This window comes from Triturus cristatus, chromosome 4_1 (assembly GCF_964204655.1).
Source record: "Triturus cristatus chromosome 4_1, aTriCri1.1, whole genome shotgun sequence".
NCBI classification, from domain to species: Eukaryota; Metazoa; Chordata; class Amphibia; order Caudata; family Salamandridae; genus Triturus; species Triturus cristatus.
In genome coordinates, this window is record NC_140585.1 from 747,310,609 (window position 1) to 747,326,422 (window position 15,814).

The following is a 15,814-nucleotide window of genomic DNA, read 5'->3' on the forward strand; positions in this document are numbered from 1 at the left end:
CAGGCACACAGAATATTTCCCTTGGCTTCTCAGGAAAACCTATCATTAACGAAGTAACACAGCCTCTTCCACTTACGATTGGTCCCTTGACACGAACTACAGATTTATTACTTACTAAATCATGTCCAGAAAACTTGTTAGGCATAAAAACTTTGAAAGCTCTAGGAGCTATTATATGTTGTTCTCCGGAAGGAGTAAGATTGTTTTTACGTGATTTCAAAGGGCACTACGTGTCCCGAGACATGGATCACCGACTACAGACTTTACCGACACATTTATGGGCACAAGGCCCTACAGATGTTGGTTGCATGAACATTACACCATATCGAGTCACACTAAAGGCAGGAGTGGTACTTCCACGAATGCGACAATACAAGTTACCCCCAGATGCTGTAGTGGCTTTATTACAAATCATTGACGAGCTTATTACCCAAGGAGTGGTTGTGGAAACTGACTCCAATGTATGTAATTCCCCGGTAATTCCGATTCTTAAACGAACCGATCCAACAGCCCCGCCAGTATATCGATTGGTTATTGATCTGCGCGAATTAAATAAATGCATAGTACCACAATACCCCGTAGTCCCAGATATTTCTTCATTACTGACAGCCATTGATTCCGAAGCAACATTCTTTACTGTAATTGATCTCAAGAATGCCTTCTTCAGCGTCCCAATAGATCCGGAAAGCCAATACTTGTTCGGATTTAGTTTAAATGGACGAAGCTTTAAATTCACACGCGCACCTCAAGGATTTACAGAAAGCCCCAGCATTTATAGCCAAGCACTGAAACGAGAACTCGACAGTATCCACATGCCAGTCAACACTGCCCTGCTTCAATATGTCGATGATCTGCTGATCACCGCTAGGAGCGAACCTGAATGTGAGAAAGCCTCACTGACGGTATTACAATTTTTGGCCGAAAAGGGGCACAAGGTGTCCCCTTCTAAGCTGCAATTCTGTGTCCAGCGAGTTGTTTACCTTGGTCACTCGCTGTCCAAGGAGGGAAGGCAGCTTACACCAGATCGCATCCAGCTAATTGCAAATATGCCGATACCCAAGACACAAAAGGAGGTGCGGGCTTTCATAGGCCTCACTTCATATTGTAGGCAGTGGATCCCTCAGTATGCATTTCTAGCAAAACCCCTCATTCAATTGACACCACAGGAGGCAGCCACATCGACTGTTCTCCCTTGGACTCAGGAACATACACAAGCTTTTGAAAACCTAAAGAAAGCCTTATGCCAAGCACCGGTTTTAGCAACACCATGTTACAATAAACAGTTTACACTTTTTGTTACAGAACGCGAAGGTACTGCCTTGTCAGTACTCACACAGGAACAAGCAGGATCACACAAACCATGTGCTTATTTTTCTAGTACATTAGATCCCGTAGCTCAGGCTTTGCCTGCGTGCCTGAAATCAGTGGCAGCAACAGCTTTAGCAATCAGACAAAGCGATGCCATAGTATTAGGACATCCATTGACAGTACAAGTACCACATGCAGTAGAGGTTCTCTTGAACCGCACACAAACACAACATTTGACTATAGCACGACTCACTGGTTACGAATTAACATTGTTTCAGCCACATATAGAAATCAGACGTTGTAGTACATTGAATCCTGCCACACTGTTACCTATAAATGGAACAGACCCACTTGCACATGATTGTATTGAAGTTATCACTATCACGACGAAACCCAGACAAGATTTGACAGACGTCCCATTGTCAGACCCAGACCTGACGTTGTATGTAGATGGTTCATGTATGAGAACAGGTACAGGAGAGCTAGTGGCCGCTTACGCAGTCACAACAGACACTGAAATCATTGAAACAAATTGTATAAATACCTTGTCCGCTCAAGCAGCAGAGCTCATCGCTCTGACACAAGCCTGTATTCAAGCCACAAATAAAAAAGTCAACATATACACTGATTCACGTTATGCATTCGGAGTTGTACATGACTTCGGCGTGCTGTGGCGAGAGAGAGGTTATTTAACTTCTCACGGTGCCCACATTCAGCACGGACCCCTTATTCATGCCTTATTAGATGCAATACATCTACCCACTGCAATATCAATTATGAAATGTAAAGCTCATACGAAAGTTACTGATATCATTTCTCAAGGCAATGATCTAGCTGACAGAACAGCTAAACAGACTGCTCAAACTCAAACATCCGACATGACAAAGACAATAGTCCCGACACCAACACATTGCATGATGGTTAAGGATCCCGCTCTTGACGTAATCGACATACAGACACATGCTACACCAGACAAAATAAAGAAATGGACTGAATTAGGAGGGATCCAAACGGATCAAGGATGGATGACGAAGGAAAAATCTGTGTGGTTCCTTCCTGATTCAATGGTCCAAGTCGTTATTAACACTGTACATAGTCCAGCACATCTAGGAGAAAAAGCTATGCTAGACAGCATCCAACACATTTGGTTCAACAAACATTTACGAGCAGCAGCTAAACAAAAAGTCCGTACCTGTATGATCTGTTGTCAGTTTAACCCAGGTAAAAGCATTCCCGTAGAGCAGGGTGGATTTCAGCCTCCTGATCACCCTTTTGAAGTCCTCCAGATGGATTATATCCAGATGGAACGATGTCGAGGATTCAAATATGTTCTCGTAGTTGTCTGTGCTCTTTCCCGTTGGACAGAGGCATACCCGGTTTCAGATTACACTGCCCCGACTACTGCCAAACAGTTAGTTCGAGAATTCTTCCCACGGTACGGTTTACCACGTGTTGTCCACTCAGATAACGACCAGCCGTTCGCATCCGAATTAATGAAACACGTTTCACTTTTGTTAGGCTATCAGTGGAAGTTTCACTGTGTCCGACACCCCGAGGCAGCAGGTCTCGTGGAAAGACATAACCAGACCCTGAAAATTAGATTGTCCAAAATATGCAGAGAGAAAGGTGTCGACTGGGTAGTAGCCTTACCCGTTGCACTCTTTTACATGAGAATGGTAGCACACTCTCGAACAGGGCTATCCCCTTATGAAGTGATCTTCGGTAGACCACCAAATATGTGGGGGACGCCTATACCACGCAAAATAACTGATATTGACTGTAATATGCTGACAGATTACTTGGCTTCCATGATGTCTGCACTACAATCTTGTCGTTCACAGGTAGCTGCAGCCTTTCCCGACAACACCGAGGTGAAACCCCATGACGTAATTCCAGGGGATTTGGTTTTAGTGAGGAACTTTGATCGGAAGTCTCAGCTGGATCCTAGGTGGAAGTCGCCTCAGCTCGTACTGCTAACGACGAGGACAGCCGTAAAGATCGAAGGACGAAAAGGCTGGATACATTCAAGTCATATCAAGAAATTTCATGGACTACCGTCAGACGTAAACGACACGCTTTGCGTGTCTTCCCCGAGTGACTCTAAACTTCCTTTGGTTGAATTGAATACCCATGAACAATACAAACTAAAACTTAGGTCTAACAAGTCAGGCAATTTGATTGTTTAAGTCCTCTCCAAGATGAATCGGTCGAATTTGTCTCTGACATGTATCCCTTAGACCTGTATAGAGAAAGAAACAGAAGGATAAAGTTGAAACGACATGCGTACTGTAAATCACTGCGTAGTCATTGCACAGTGCCGTTATTAATTTTGTTTTTCCTAAGTCTTTTAATAATTACTGCAAGTATATTGTTGCACACATATTATCCTATTTCTAGACATGTTTACAATATTACTGTTGAACATTCTTTTAGTGAATTACCTCCGCATGAATTGTCTTATAGATTTGCGCTGCGCAATAACACTTTTATTAGTATGTTACATCATTCCCATCAGGTTAGCAATGCTACAAATTGTTGGATATGTGGTCGACTCCCTCCCTATCAGAACTATAAAGGAATTCTACCTCTCTTTCCATACCCGTTCACACACAACGGCTCCTGTGGAGCATGGTTTAGTTTAATTAATTCCCTAGATTCGAATTCTGCAGTTTACCAGGATAACTGGGTATGGGGAAATCTGAACTTAGTTTTACTCAAAGTCTGTCACCCCAACAAGGAGGGACTTCCCAAAAGAACAGGAACTGATCTAGAAAATGAAGTGTATGGATTAGGTAATTTTACGCTCAATCTCATGATCCTGAATGTCGAATCCGAAGCTACTCCAATTTTGCCCGCCATGTCAGTATTTCCAGTTAAAGGTGAATTATGTGTAAGAAAGAATGGTTCCATACATATGGGCCATAGTAGATGCACCACTGTAATAGAATTTAGTGATCAAGGCAAGTCTACATTTAGAGCTTCCCGCCATTCCTACTTCATATGTGGTCAGACGGCATACATACGTTTGCCACTAGATTGGGATGGTACCTGCTACATCGGATTCCTTTTGCCACCTGTTTTCCTAGCTCCTCCTGATTATCACAGAAATACTCATTTAGTACACAATAGAGAAAGGAGAGATCTCCCAATAGTCGATTACACTGAGACAGCATGGGAAAAATATACAGATTTCAATAAAGGTCTCTTTCCCTATATAGGTACAGTTACCAATAGTAAGCTGATACGTAGATTAACCAGAACCCTTGAAGCAGTAGTGAACGAAACTATTTCCGCCTTAGGCAATTTAACAGAAGAGCAGTCTGCTATGCGGATTGTTGTGCTTCAAAATCGTCTTGTCCTTGACGTCATCCTGGCCGATAGGGGCGGAGCTTGTAGGGTCATCGGATCAAGTTGTTGCATTTTCATACCAGAAAATTCGCCATCTGTATATAAAGCCATAACTCGCCTTCATAAGATTGTAAGCCAGATACACCAGAATCCAGGCACCTGGACTTGGTCCGGTTGGTTTTGGAGTGTATTATCTACCTTTGGATGGAAGGTCCTATCCTTCCTAGGTATTGGCTTCCTCATATTATTCAGTTGCTGTCTATGCCTACAATGTGGACCAGCGATCTGTGGTCTGTGTGCCACATCGTGTATTCCACCACCAAGATTTCATTCATTACGGAAGAAGAAAGAAGAACAAATGATGCTATATGAACAGATCGATGGATTAATGAAGATTGATATCTCTTGACGGGCAAGTAGGGGACAAGGAGGGAATGTGGAAATATGGATTTTTCTGGTCAGTTATGTCCCCTATCTTGGACCCCAACGGTTTCATGTATAAATCACAAGTACATGTATGTTCCCTCCAGTTCCAGTTATGAAGACGCAAACACATGTGCGTCCACCGCCAACATGTCCTCTTTCAGATCCGCCATAAATGGGCCGGATATTCCATTCCTAAGTATGAAAGGCCACCGCCTTTATATGGTTCACTTATGACATTTTACAGTCCAGGCAAGTAGGCCCTGATTCTGCCATCAAGCTTTTCCTGCCTTCTGCCTCTGAAAGCTTCAGTCTGAGCTCGCATCTGTATCCATGAACTTTGTCCTCATTCTCTGCGCAGCTAACGGTGCCTGACATCAGCCTGTTGCCTGCCAAAAACTGTATTTCACCTTCGAAATTATCTGCTTCGCTCCCTACCCAATGCATTCCTGTCTAGTAGTTTAAGTAAACATTCTTCCAGCTACCGAGCAAAAGGCCCGGCTTCTCTGTCATTATGCAAGTAATTCATAGCCCTGTTCTATGGAAGATTTCTGCCCTCGCATCTAGTGTAGACACTTAGACGCTTGTACACGCACTAATAGTCAGTATAGTCAGTATAGAATAAGATTCTACTCTAAGAGACCTCTCTTCTGGATAACATAGTTCTTTAAACATAGGATGTTAGATATGATTTGGGATTAGGTTGACTTGACCCTCCAGACTTCTGTCGCCACATGTAGAGCTAAATGTCAAGTCCCCTTCACCCCCTAGTTGCACGTCAATCACACGTCATGCTGCTGCGCGCGCATTTCTGCCAAGTATTTCTGCTGACATTGCGAAATTCTTTCATGGAACCACCCTATTATGACATCATACCTGATGACGTTCTTTAGTTACGCCCAGTTACACCCACTTTTGCTACGCATGTATGTTTTATCTTTACTATCAATTGTTACGCCTCCTCCATTTGTTTCACTGTAATGCCTATTGTATAAAAATGATTACCTATCAATAAAGTACGGTCTTCACTTCCTGAACCTTCGTGGTGATGGAATCTGGAGCTCATCGATTTAAATTGATTATGGAATAAAGCCCGTTCCGAACCTCTAATACCACGGATTCTGCCTCTTATTTTACTGAGCTATTGTTATAGATTTTCCGCATCAAATTAAGTCCCGGTAATTAAATTATTTACCACAAGACTCTAGCCAAAATTGCAGACAAAAGATAAGGCACACTGAAAGCTGCGTGACTCGCAGACTCACATGCAGCGACATGAGCAGTAAGCACAGCTGCATTCTAAAGCTGAGAGTGGGAGACATGCATTTCGGTCACAACTAAGCAGGCAGCTGTACTTTATGGGAAGGCACTGTGATTGACATGATCCACACTTTACATGTACAACTGGGTGAGCAGTCCCCCTATGTTTGCACTGTCTGTTGCCATTAGAACAATTGCTTGAAATTCTTTGTATTTTAAGAAGATGCCCTAATAAATCGAAAGTAAACTGTGCCATTTAATTGGGCACCAAGAATAAACCGGATACAGCCTACGCTATTTTACAAAACGCTCTAATAAATAATAAATATTCGTTCCCTATGGGAGATGGTTTGCTGTGCTGTGATAGCTGATCTGGCCGGCCGGGCAGACTGAGGGTTTCTGGATTAACTAAGTGAAGAATCCACCTTCATGTGCGGCTTCTGACTTTTTTGCCTCTGCATGTGAGGAAGATAGACCTGGCGCTGTCAAGAAACGGGGGTGGGACTCCTTGACCAAGAAATAAAACAGGCCACAACCCGCTTCAGATACCCGCTCTCCCAAGGCTCCACAGAGAGACACCCAAGGCGCAGCGGAACACAGGCCATGAGGATAAATCAATATAAATGCATGACTTTGCATTTCAGTGCGGTGATGCAGATCACCACACTGAAATACGTTAGTCTAACGCCTGATGCATGGTACTTGGCAGAGCTGCCTCCACCTTTTGCTTTCTCCTTCTGTGTCTGGCTGTGGCATCACACATGCTTGTCTGAGGCCTTATCAGTCGGTATGCTGGTTGGTCTCAATTCAGCAACCACTGCTATTTTTGCTGGCTATTCACCTCATATCTTTTATTAGTGAAACAGGTTATTGCCAACTGTATACACATGACAAAGCAAAAGATAAACAAATAGGGCAAATATTTTAGGCTTAGCAGAGAATACACTCTAAGTGGCCACTGAAGATACTTGCCCAGACACTAAGTACTTAAAAGGTCATCAGGCATTATGGGGCATTTGGGGAATGACTTAGTAATATTACTTATCTGATTATAAAAACAAACGTCAAGTACTTTGGAATGTGAACCAGAAAGCAAGGACTGGCAGTGGACTTCCCAAACAATAGGCCTTTGCCTACAAACCAGTTCACCAAGTTCTCCCACTCACCTCCATTAGAAACATCGCAAATCAACATTTTTCAAACAATCATAACCTTTTTGAAAGTATCTTTATTTGAATCAATCAATCTCTCAGCATTTTTAGTGTGCAGCGCTGTCACCCCAAGGATATCTGGGTGCTGGGATGCAAGGCCTCCGTCAAAAAGCCAAGTTTAGAGTTTGTTTCTGAACTCCACATGGGAAGGTGTCCTGGGGGGAAGTAGAGGCGCTGGGCAACAGGCGGAGGAAAACGTCAGGAAGAGGGCAAGAGACGAGCGGAAAAAGCAAAACAGAGATCAAGAAGTAAGCAGAAAAGGCAAACAGAGGGTGAGAAATGAGCAGATAAGGCAGAAACAGAGGGCAAGAAGTGAACAGAAAAGGCAACAATAGGGCAAGAAACAAGCACAAAAGACAATAAGAGGGCAAGAAACAAGCAAAGAAGGCATAATCAGAGGTCAAGAATTGAGCAGAAAAGGCAAAAAGAGGGCAAGAAATGAGCAGAGAAGGAGGCACAGACCAGGGGCAAGAAACAAGCCGAAAAGGCAAAAAGAGGGCAAGATACGAGCAGTGAAGTTAGAAACAGAGGGCAAGAAATGGGCAGAAAAGGCAAAAAGAGGGCAAGAAACGAGCAGAGAAGGCACAAACAGAGTGCAAGAAATGAGCGTAGATGGCACACACAGAGGGCAAGAAATGAGCTGCTTTGTTTAACTTTATTATTGCGCACATGTCTGCCATTTTTAGCCGATAGCATGTTGTATTTTTCTACTTTTATTCTTTCAATTTATCTTGCAAATGTGACTCAACTTGTGTATGTGCTGTATTGTGGTTGTGTATGTTGGTGAATGCAAGAATGAATAAGTGATTTATGGATGCACAAGTGCAAGGATGATTGACAGGGTGCATGTGTGATGACTTATTCAGTGCTTAAACCAATCAGTGAACAAGAAGTCACTTTTAATTAAAAGCAAGGCTTATTGGCAGTGCCAATGCTTGTCATTTACCTATAAGTGGTAGCGGATCGACTTGCCTTGTTGCACATCTTATCACTCAGTTGCACACACAAGCAATAAAAGAGTGCACACCAACATTCTATTGGCGCACATAAGAAAGAAAAATTAGACTGATTATTTATATGTTGTCACTGGCGTGTTGAACCTCTCCTAAACCCCACCGAGAAATCTTGAAAATATATTTGCTGTATTTAGAAGTTATCATATTTTTCATGAGATTTGAGACTTACTTACATATGTTGACGGCTCGGCTCGTGCTTTGGTTATTGGAGCCAAGCTAGAGCTCTGGCATGGCTATTTCCAAGGTAGTCTTAGAGGGAGAGAAGGGGCAGAGGCATGTCCCACCGATGAGTTGAATCGAGTCAGATACGACGAACAACGAGCCCTTAGGAATCTGCCACGGTGCATGAAGCTGCAGACATTAAAGAAGGACCAGGCCGCGCTTGTGCTGTTTCCTGTCACAACAAAAACACACTGTATCCTCTTCTTTCCATAGCTGTACAACAACACACGTGCCCTTAGCAATGCCTTAAAGCATTACAAATATGTGTTTGTAATTACTAATATCAATACCTACTACTAGTCTACTCTACCCAGCGATTACCACTGATCAGGATACTGTGTATTTTCCCACTGTACTGACAAGGATCACTCTGCCTGTTTAAGATTACTTTCATGTGAATAATTTGAGGTCAGTGCCTGCGCGTACAGCTCTTTGCCCAAAGCCTGCAGCCATCTTTAAGTGTGAGTTAGGTGTGTTAAGAACATATAGACAAATGTAGATGTCTCAGTTACGTCCCTCTAGAATCTTCGTATGCTTCATATTCTCAGAAAATAGATTGGACTGTAGTATACGTAAAATATATATCATAGACTATATTTTTAGATTTTGTTTGCTAAGTGTAAGGTTGCTAAATTTTCAAAAGAAAACATTGTACGAAAACAATATTTCCAGATAAGCCTAAAAATAATAGCAGGGGCGGTGGGTGAGATTTGAAAGTGGTGGGGCGCAACCGAATTAGCATACAGCACCGTAGCGAGCGAGCGCAGCGAGTGAGCCCGAACCCCAAAAGGGGAGTTTGGGGGGGTAACTCCCCCCATGAAAATTTTGGAAAAAAAGAAGAAAAATCGTGCATTTTCAAGCAAATTTGAGAAAGCAGGAAGGTTAATAAAGCAATTGTGAAAGTGCAGTTATTACATTAATAGATGGCATAACATAGGTAGCTGCTTATTCAGTATTACCACAGAGCTTCATACATTCTGTCCTATTATGCTCAGGTGCTGAATTCAGACTATAAGACTCATGGAAATCTCAGCTCTAAGAGTAGAAGAAGTTGCACAGCAGTGTAATGGTTGCCAGGCTCGTTCCGCAGGAGCGTCAGGAACTTGAAGAAAAGTCCACAGTCTTCCCCTACGGCCTTCCGACTCTATTAGAATAGACTCTAGAGTAACGAATGGCACGCAAGGGGAAAACAGGGAAACAAAACAAGGAAAGGCGGGGGAAGAAAAACAGTATTACAACATACTGAATATTAGACTCTAGAGTAACGAATGGCAAGCAAGGGGAAAACAGGGAAACAAAACAAGGAAAGGCGGGGGAAGAAAAACAGTCTTACAATATACTGAATATAAAAGAGGCAGCGCAATGCGCTGTTACCGTGATTCTGGTTGAGCTGAACTTTGTACACACACTTCACATAGGTCCACGCAAGTACCCCAAATATAAATGGTATAAAGCAGTGTTTCCCAAACTGTGGTCACATTCCCAGGGGGGTCCTCAGGCAGTAATTTTAAAAGCACAAAAAAGTTCCTTGTAGAATCAGCAGTTTTCCAGCAACAATAAAAGTGTCAAGATTACGTCGGTGATTAATGTACCTGCTGGAGAGAGATGAGAGTTGTGTCAAGTGGCAGCTTTGACTTATCTAATGTAGCACAGAGGGTTAATATGCCTACTGCAAAGAACGTGTACCATGCATTTTGAAAAACATTTTTTATGTGCCTAGGTTAGTGGGTTACTGCTTTAGTCACAGATTCTTTTGTTACTGTGCAGTTCATAAGTGACAATAGTAATCTAGCACAGTGACCTATAAACTGTCATCAAAGAGCTGCTTGCAAGCTGCATGATACAAGTTAGAAACATATGTTTGTTTCAAGTCTTTCATTATCCTAATCCTGCTAAAAAGGTTTATTTGGGTGGAAATACATTTTTATTGTTAAAGTCAATGCTAACCACTGTTATGTTCTGAATCCTGAGTTTGTGCTTCTCCAGACCAAGCACTCTTTAAAAATGCCTACCAGTATGAATAACATGTGAATCCTACACCCTGTAGTCGCATTTGCCTTATGTAACATTTTCTATACACTGATTTACACGTATGAATCATTGTCTCCATGGGGCAGATTTGCAAGAAAATTGACTGTGTGTGTCGCAAGCCATTTGGCTGCGCCGCACTGAGTCACTTTCGAAGCACAGGGATGCGACATATTTACAACAATATGTTGCATCTCTGTGCTTCCCCCTGTGCTGGCGCACAAACTGCTGCCATACGCCTGCACAGGCACATTTGCACCATGGTGCAAGGATGCCTGTGTCGTGGGGAGATTGTTTATGTGCAGGAAGTAACCCTTCCTGCATGTAAACAATCAGAAATGGTGTTTTTCAACTTCTAAGTGTGCTGCATTAGCACACATAGAACTTGCAAAACGTCATTGTTTTACTGACGTGTCATCATGCATCACCGGTGTATGGGTGATGACAGGTGTTGCAGTGTAGGGGGGGTGGTCGAGACACGGTTTTAATTCAGTTTCCTAAAAAAAAAAAACGTATTTATTCACAGAATGATTCTGCGATGAACCTCAAAGACGATCCCATCCTACCCGACCTTCTCCCCCCTCAGTGGCCTCTCTTTGTCTCTGCTGCTGCGGAGCCCTCCCCTCTGCACTTAGCGTGGTCCTCGTGACTTCACAGTGGAGGGCCTGGCACGTCACAGGTGCTCCAGCCACAGGATTCTGGAGGTGCTGCTGGGAAGGCGCGGAGCCGAGCTAAGGCTGATTGTCACAACTCGCTTGCACACTCACATTCGTACAAGCACGTGCGATGATACTCACACAGGGGTGTCATACGCTAGTATTTATTAACTTTAACAATATAGCTGAATTTGTGCCGCTTTATTTGTGCCGCTCTTCAACCAATCACACCCAGGAGCAGTTGTTGAGTCTCTGCTTATAGGTGGGTCTCGCCTCGGGAAGGGTACCCATTCACAGTAGGAGGTCTAATTCATCACCAGGCTCGTAACGGGGCTCACTGCTAAGAGTTTCTAGAACAATCTTTACTGTGTGTCGCTCTGGGATGCTTCTACTTTTCCTATGAGCTTTAGCCATAGCTGCCAATTTCTCGAGGTCATTGTGTGATGTGCTGTTACAGTCCAGTTTTTTCCTCTGAATTATGGGACATGTAGTCCTGCTATATAAAGAAATAAACAAGACCACAAGTCCCGGAAATCAAGGAAAAAAAGTGGACTGGAGCAGCACATCATGGATGGACCTAGAAGACTTGGCAGGGCTGCGAGAAACCTATGCTCAGGTGTGCCTGATGTACACAGCGCCTACTGTAAATACTGGCCCAGATATACCGAAGATCACACGAGTGGCGGCATGTGGTCGAGGTCACAGGGCTTTGGGGTCGCAGAGATGCCCGTAAACCTGTGGCCTGCTAAGAATGGAGGGGGCGGGGGGGGGCTGAGATCGATGTCTGAACTGTGAGTAGATTCGGGCGCAGGAGACTCGGTAATGTACCACTGACATCTGCACTGAAGAGTGAGTGACATCCACATCAAGTCATACGCAGGGTGAGAAGTGACACTCATGGAAGGGCCAAGAAGGGATAGTCGCAGGAGGGCACACGAGTCCCCGTTACGGGACCACTGAGGAACGGCAGTGAAAGAGAGCTGACTGAGGAGGGACGGTCCGCAGAAGCATAGAAGCGGACAGTCACAACAGGACATCGGAGGGACAGTGACAGAGGGGCTGGGGCGGGACAGTTGCAGGAGAACTGTGGAGCAAACCTTGCGGGAGGCTTGTGGAAGGACAGGTGCCGCAGGACTGTGGAGGGACAGTTGGAGAGGGCCGTACCTCTCTGCGGCCTCCAGTGGGATTAGCTTTAGGATTCATCGTGTAATATGGGCTCTGTGATTTACCAGATCTCCACCTCACACGACTCTCACCCAGCCCTCGCGGCCGGAGCCCACCCTGCTTTCACCCCCCGTTAGGCCTCTCATCCCGGCTTCACCCCCTTGGCAGACCTCAGGCTCTCACCCATGCCACCGTCCCTTCACAGGCCTATAACCAACCTGCCTTCACCGCCTCATACTTCTATCATCCGGACAGCACCCCTCACGGCTCATTTTCACTCTCTCCCATAAATACTTGTATCTTACCTTACCTATAGGGGAACTAATGAAGGTCCTGCGCAAGCAGTAGCCACACACACACCGTCCCTCACGACCACGAGGCTGGGCTCAGGCAGCGACGCGCACGAGTCAGTCGAGACAGAGTGAAGTGAACCCGACCGTTACTTACGTCACGCGCTCGGCATCCAATATGGATTGCCCGCCCCTGCGGTGACCGGCCAATCCTGGCGCAGTGGCGCTGCATGCAGCACCAGGATTGGCTTGGAGGGCACAGTGACTCCTCGCCCTGTCGCCCTTTTGCTGCCAGTGCTGCCGCCAGCAGGTCCTGCACCCCCCCCCCCCTACTAGCTAATGGGGCCGGCCTGGGTGCGCATGCTCGGGCAAGTTGCTGCCCGAAGCATACATGCGGGGATAAAAACTTTTTTTAAACACACCAGCCAGCCCGGCCCGCCCCCCCCTGCACACTCCCGATAAAGTCGGGTGCTGCCCGGCGCCGTGTAAATGGTAAGTAATTAAATGGTAATTATTTCGAGTTTAAAACATTTATTTTAATTGAATTCTTTAACGCGGGTCCAGGGCTGGTGGGGCTACGCCCCTACGCCCCAATGGACGCACCGCGGCTGAATAATAGTAACTCAGAGATTATACATAGCGACTTGGTGATTTAGGGCAGCGGCTGAAGTGGAGGGGGTGGTGGGGCCGGGCAAACACGGCACAGGGAGACAAGCCTAACATAAATGCAACAAAAGTGAACATGCAGTGTGCTCATCGCTGCTCATTCCCACGGCAATACTACTTGTGCTGCTTTGAAATAAATATGTTATGTTGCATGCAGTCAAGATCGAGTTAGGTGAGCTACACTGGTTAAAAAACAGACGGGCTGCTTGGAAAATGAAATCGTGCATGGCGCGCTGAATGTTGCAGGACAGGTGTGAATAATTGAGCATTGGTATTAAGCCATGGGTAATAAACGAGAGAATAAAAAGGCAAATGATCCATCGTGATGGGAAATGTACTTGCCAATTAGGTATATAATTTGAAATTTTGCACATATTAGTGGACTGCTTAAAAGTGCTAACCTTGGGGAAACGTATCCTACGCCCAATCTTTTTAAAATACGGAATTAAGTCCCGTGCCCAAGCCATAGAACTCCTTGTTGATAAGTGCTTTTTGGATATTGCAATAGCTATTGGAAGGTACATGACTGCAGTAAAAAGCTTTCACTTGGAGAAATAAAATGAATCATGTACTTGGATAACTAATAATGTGAAGCCATAGTGTGAAATGAAGTATAATGTCAGTGGAGTAGGTCTTTGGTCTGACTTTCTCTATTTTCAGATGGGATAACTCCTGCTGGAAGTCTACATTTTTACTGAGTGGGTGTAATGAAGTGTTATGCCTCTAATTTTAATTATTTATGAAATATGGCAATGGTGTTATGTTTATACTTGGTTTTTTAAATATCACTGTTTTAACGAAAACTGTTAGTGAAATTATTTATGATATTAGAGTTGTATATAAATCAATATATTTTTGCACTGTTTTAAGACCAATGGTCTAACTAAACATTACTTTGACCTGACTTGACTTGTAGGAAAGCATGTCGTGCCTGCAGTAGGAAAACCTCAATAACGAAAATAGTGCATACAGACTAAATAACACGTACTGTGTAACAACAGAAGTAAAAGGGCCAGTAGCAGTGAGCGGTTACAAATGAAGACAAGCCGGTACTAAGGAGGGACTAACAAGCCAATTACTGAATCAGAAGCCTGCCTTTTGGAAGGACAAAGACAGAAGCCAATGACAAATATGGGCAGAGAGTGGGCAGGGCTTCTATTCCATACTCCAGTACAGCAAGTCTCGCAGAGCAGCGCATGCGTACTGACTCTAGGCTCAACCAAGAAACGGAGAACCAAACGAAGAGAAAGCGAATCCAGCATACAACGGCTTATAAGGAATCAACAAATAAAAGTGACGATGAAGCCAAACTCTGGTGAGCAAAGGATGGACTCTAAGCCCTTTATTGTTTTTTTTTTTTTAAATAACAAAATATCTTGCAAGCTACAGCACATGCACTGTCTCAGGTGAGAACTTAAAATATGCTCCTTTCTGTTTTAGTGCGTGCTTTAATGTAGGGTAAAAAGACACTGTCCAACACACCCATAAGCCTGCTAACTCAAACACAGCAAATGCAGAAACATGCATATACTACACAGACATGCAGATTTACACACACCACATTCATTAAAAGAAATGTCACATACATCAGATATAACAAGTCTTCATATTTGCTAACACTAACAAGTGTGTATAAACTGAGCAATTCACATAAACATGTCCAAGCTTGATGTCCAAGCTTGATCACATAAATTAACTCATTTAAAACTCGTGCCACATAATTCCTTCAACGGCATATTTAATTGTTTTTTTCCAAAGTATTTGTTCATTGCTCGAGTTGTTTGAAATGTGTGTTAGGTTAGCCTTGGCTGCTTAAGCATGATGGGGTACTACAGATGGTACTTGGGCAGGTGCAGATAGTCACATATGTGACGTAAGGAACTGGAATGAGAGCTCAGTTTATGCCAACATGGCAGCATCATGGTGTCTTTCACTGCAGTGTCTGTATGTGGACCTACACATTGGGGCCGATTCCGATGCAGGGTCGGACAGCCCTCCGAGAGCTGTCCGTAGCCTTACCGTGCGACCGACACGTACCCGTAGCTGGTCTGTCCTGTAGAGGAAGTATGATGTGCACAACTGCCAAAAACACGACCGACACGTAAGCTGTGATATAAGCTCCATTTTCCGTCCGAGCCGTAACTCCGAACCGAGTCAGCCGGAAGCAGTATCCATAGCAGATTCCAGACTGACAAGTACGATGCGTACTTCCTACGCGCCAG

At 44.2% G+C, this 15,814-nt stretch overlaps 1 long non-coding RNA gene across 2 annotated transcripts in view; it reads left to right on the top strand.

Moving 5' to 3' along the window:
• Positions 1–14,863, top strand: part of LOC146855468 (uncharacterized) — a 68,928-nt gene extending 54,065 nt beyond the window's left edge. For both annotated transcript variants that reach the window (XR_014980842.1, XR_014980843.1), the window contains exon 3: positions 14,509–14,863. This is a non-coding gene — a long non-coding RNA (uncharacterized LOC146855468). The remainder of the gene's footprint in view (positions 1–14,508) is intronic.
• Positions 14,864–15,814: the final 951 nt, after the last annotated feature.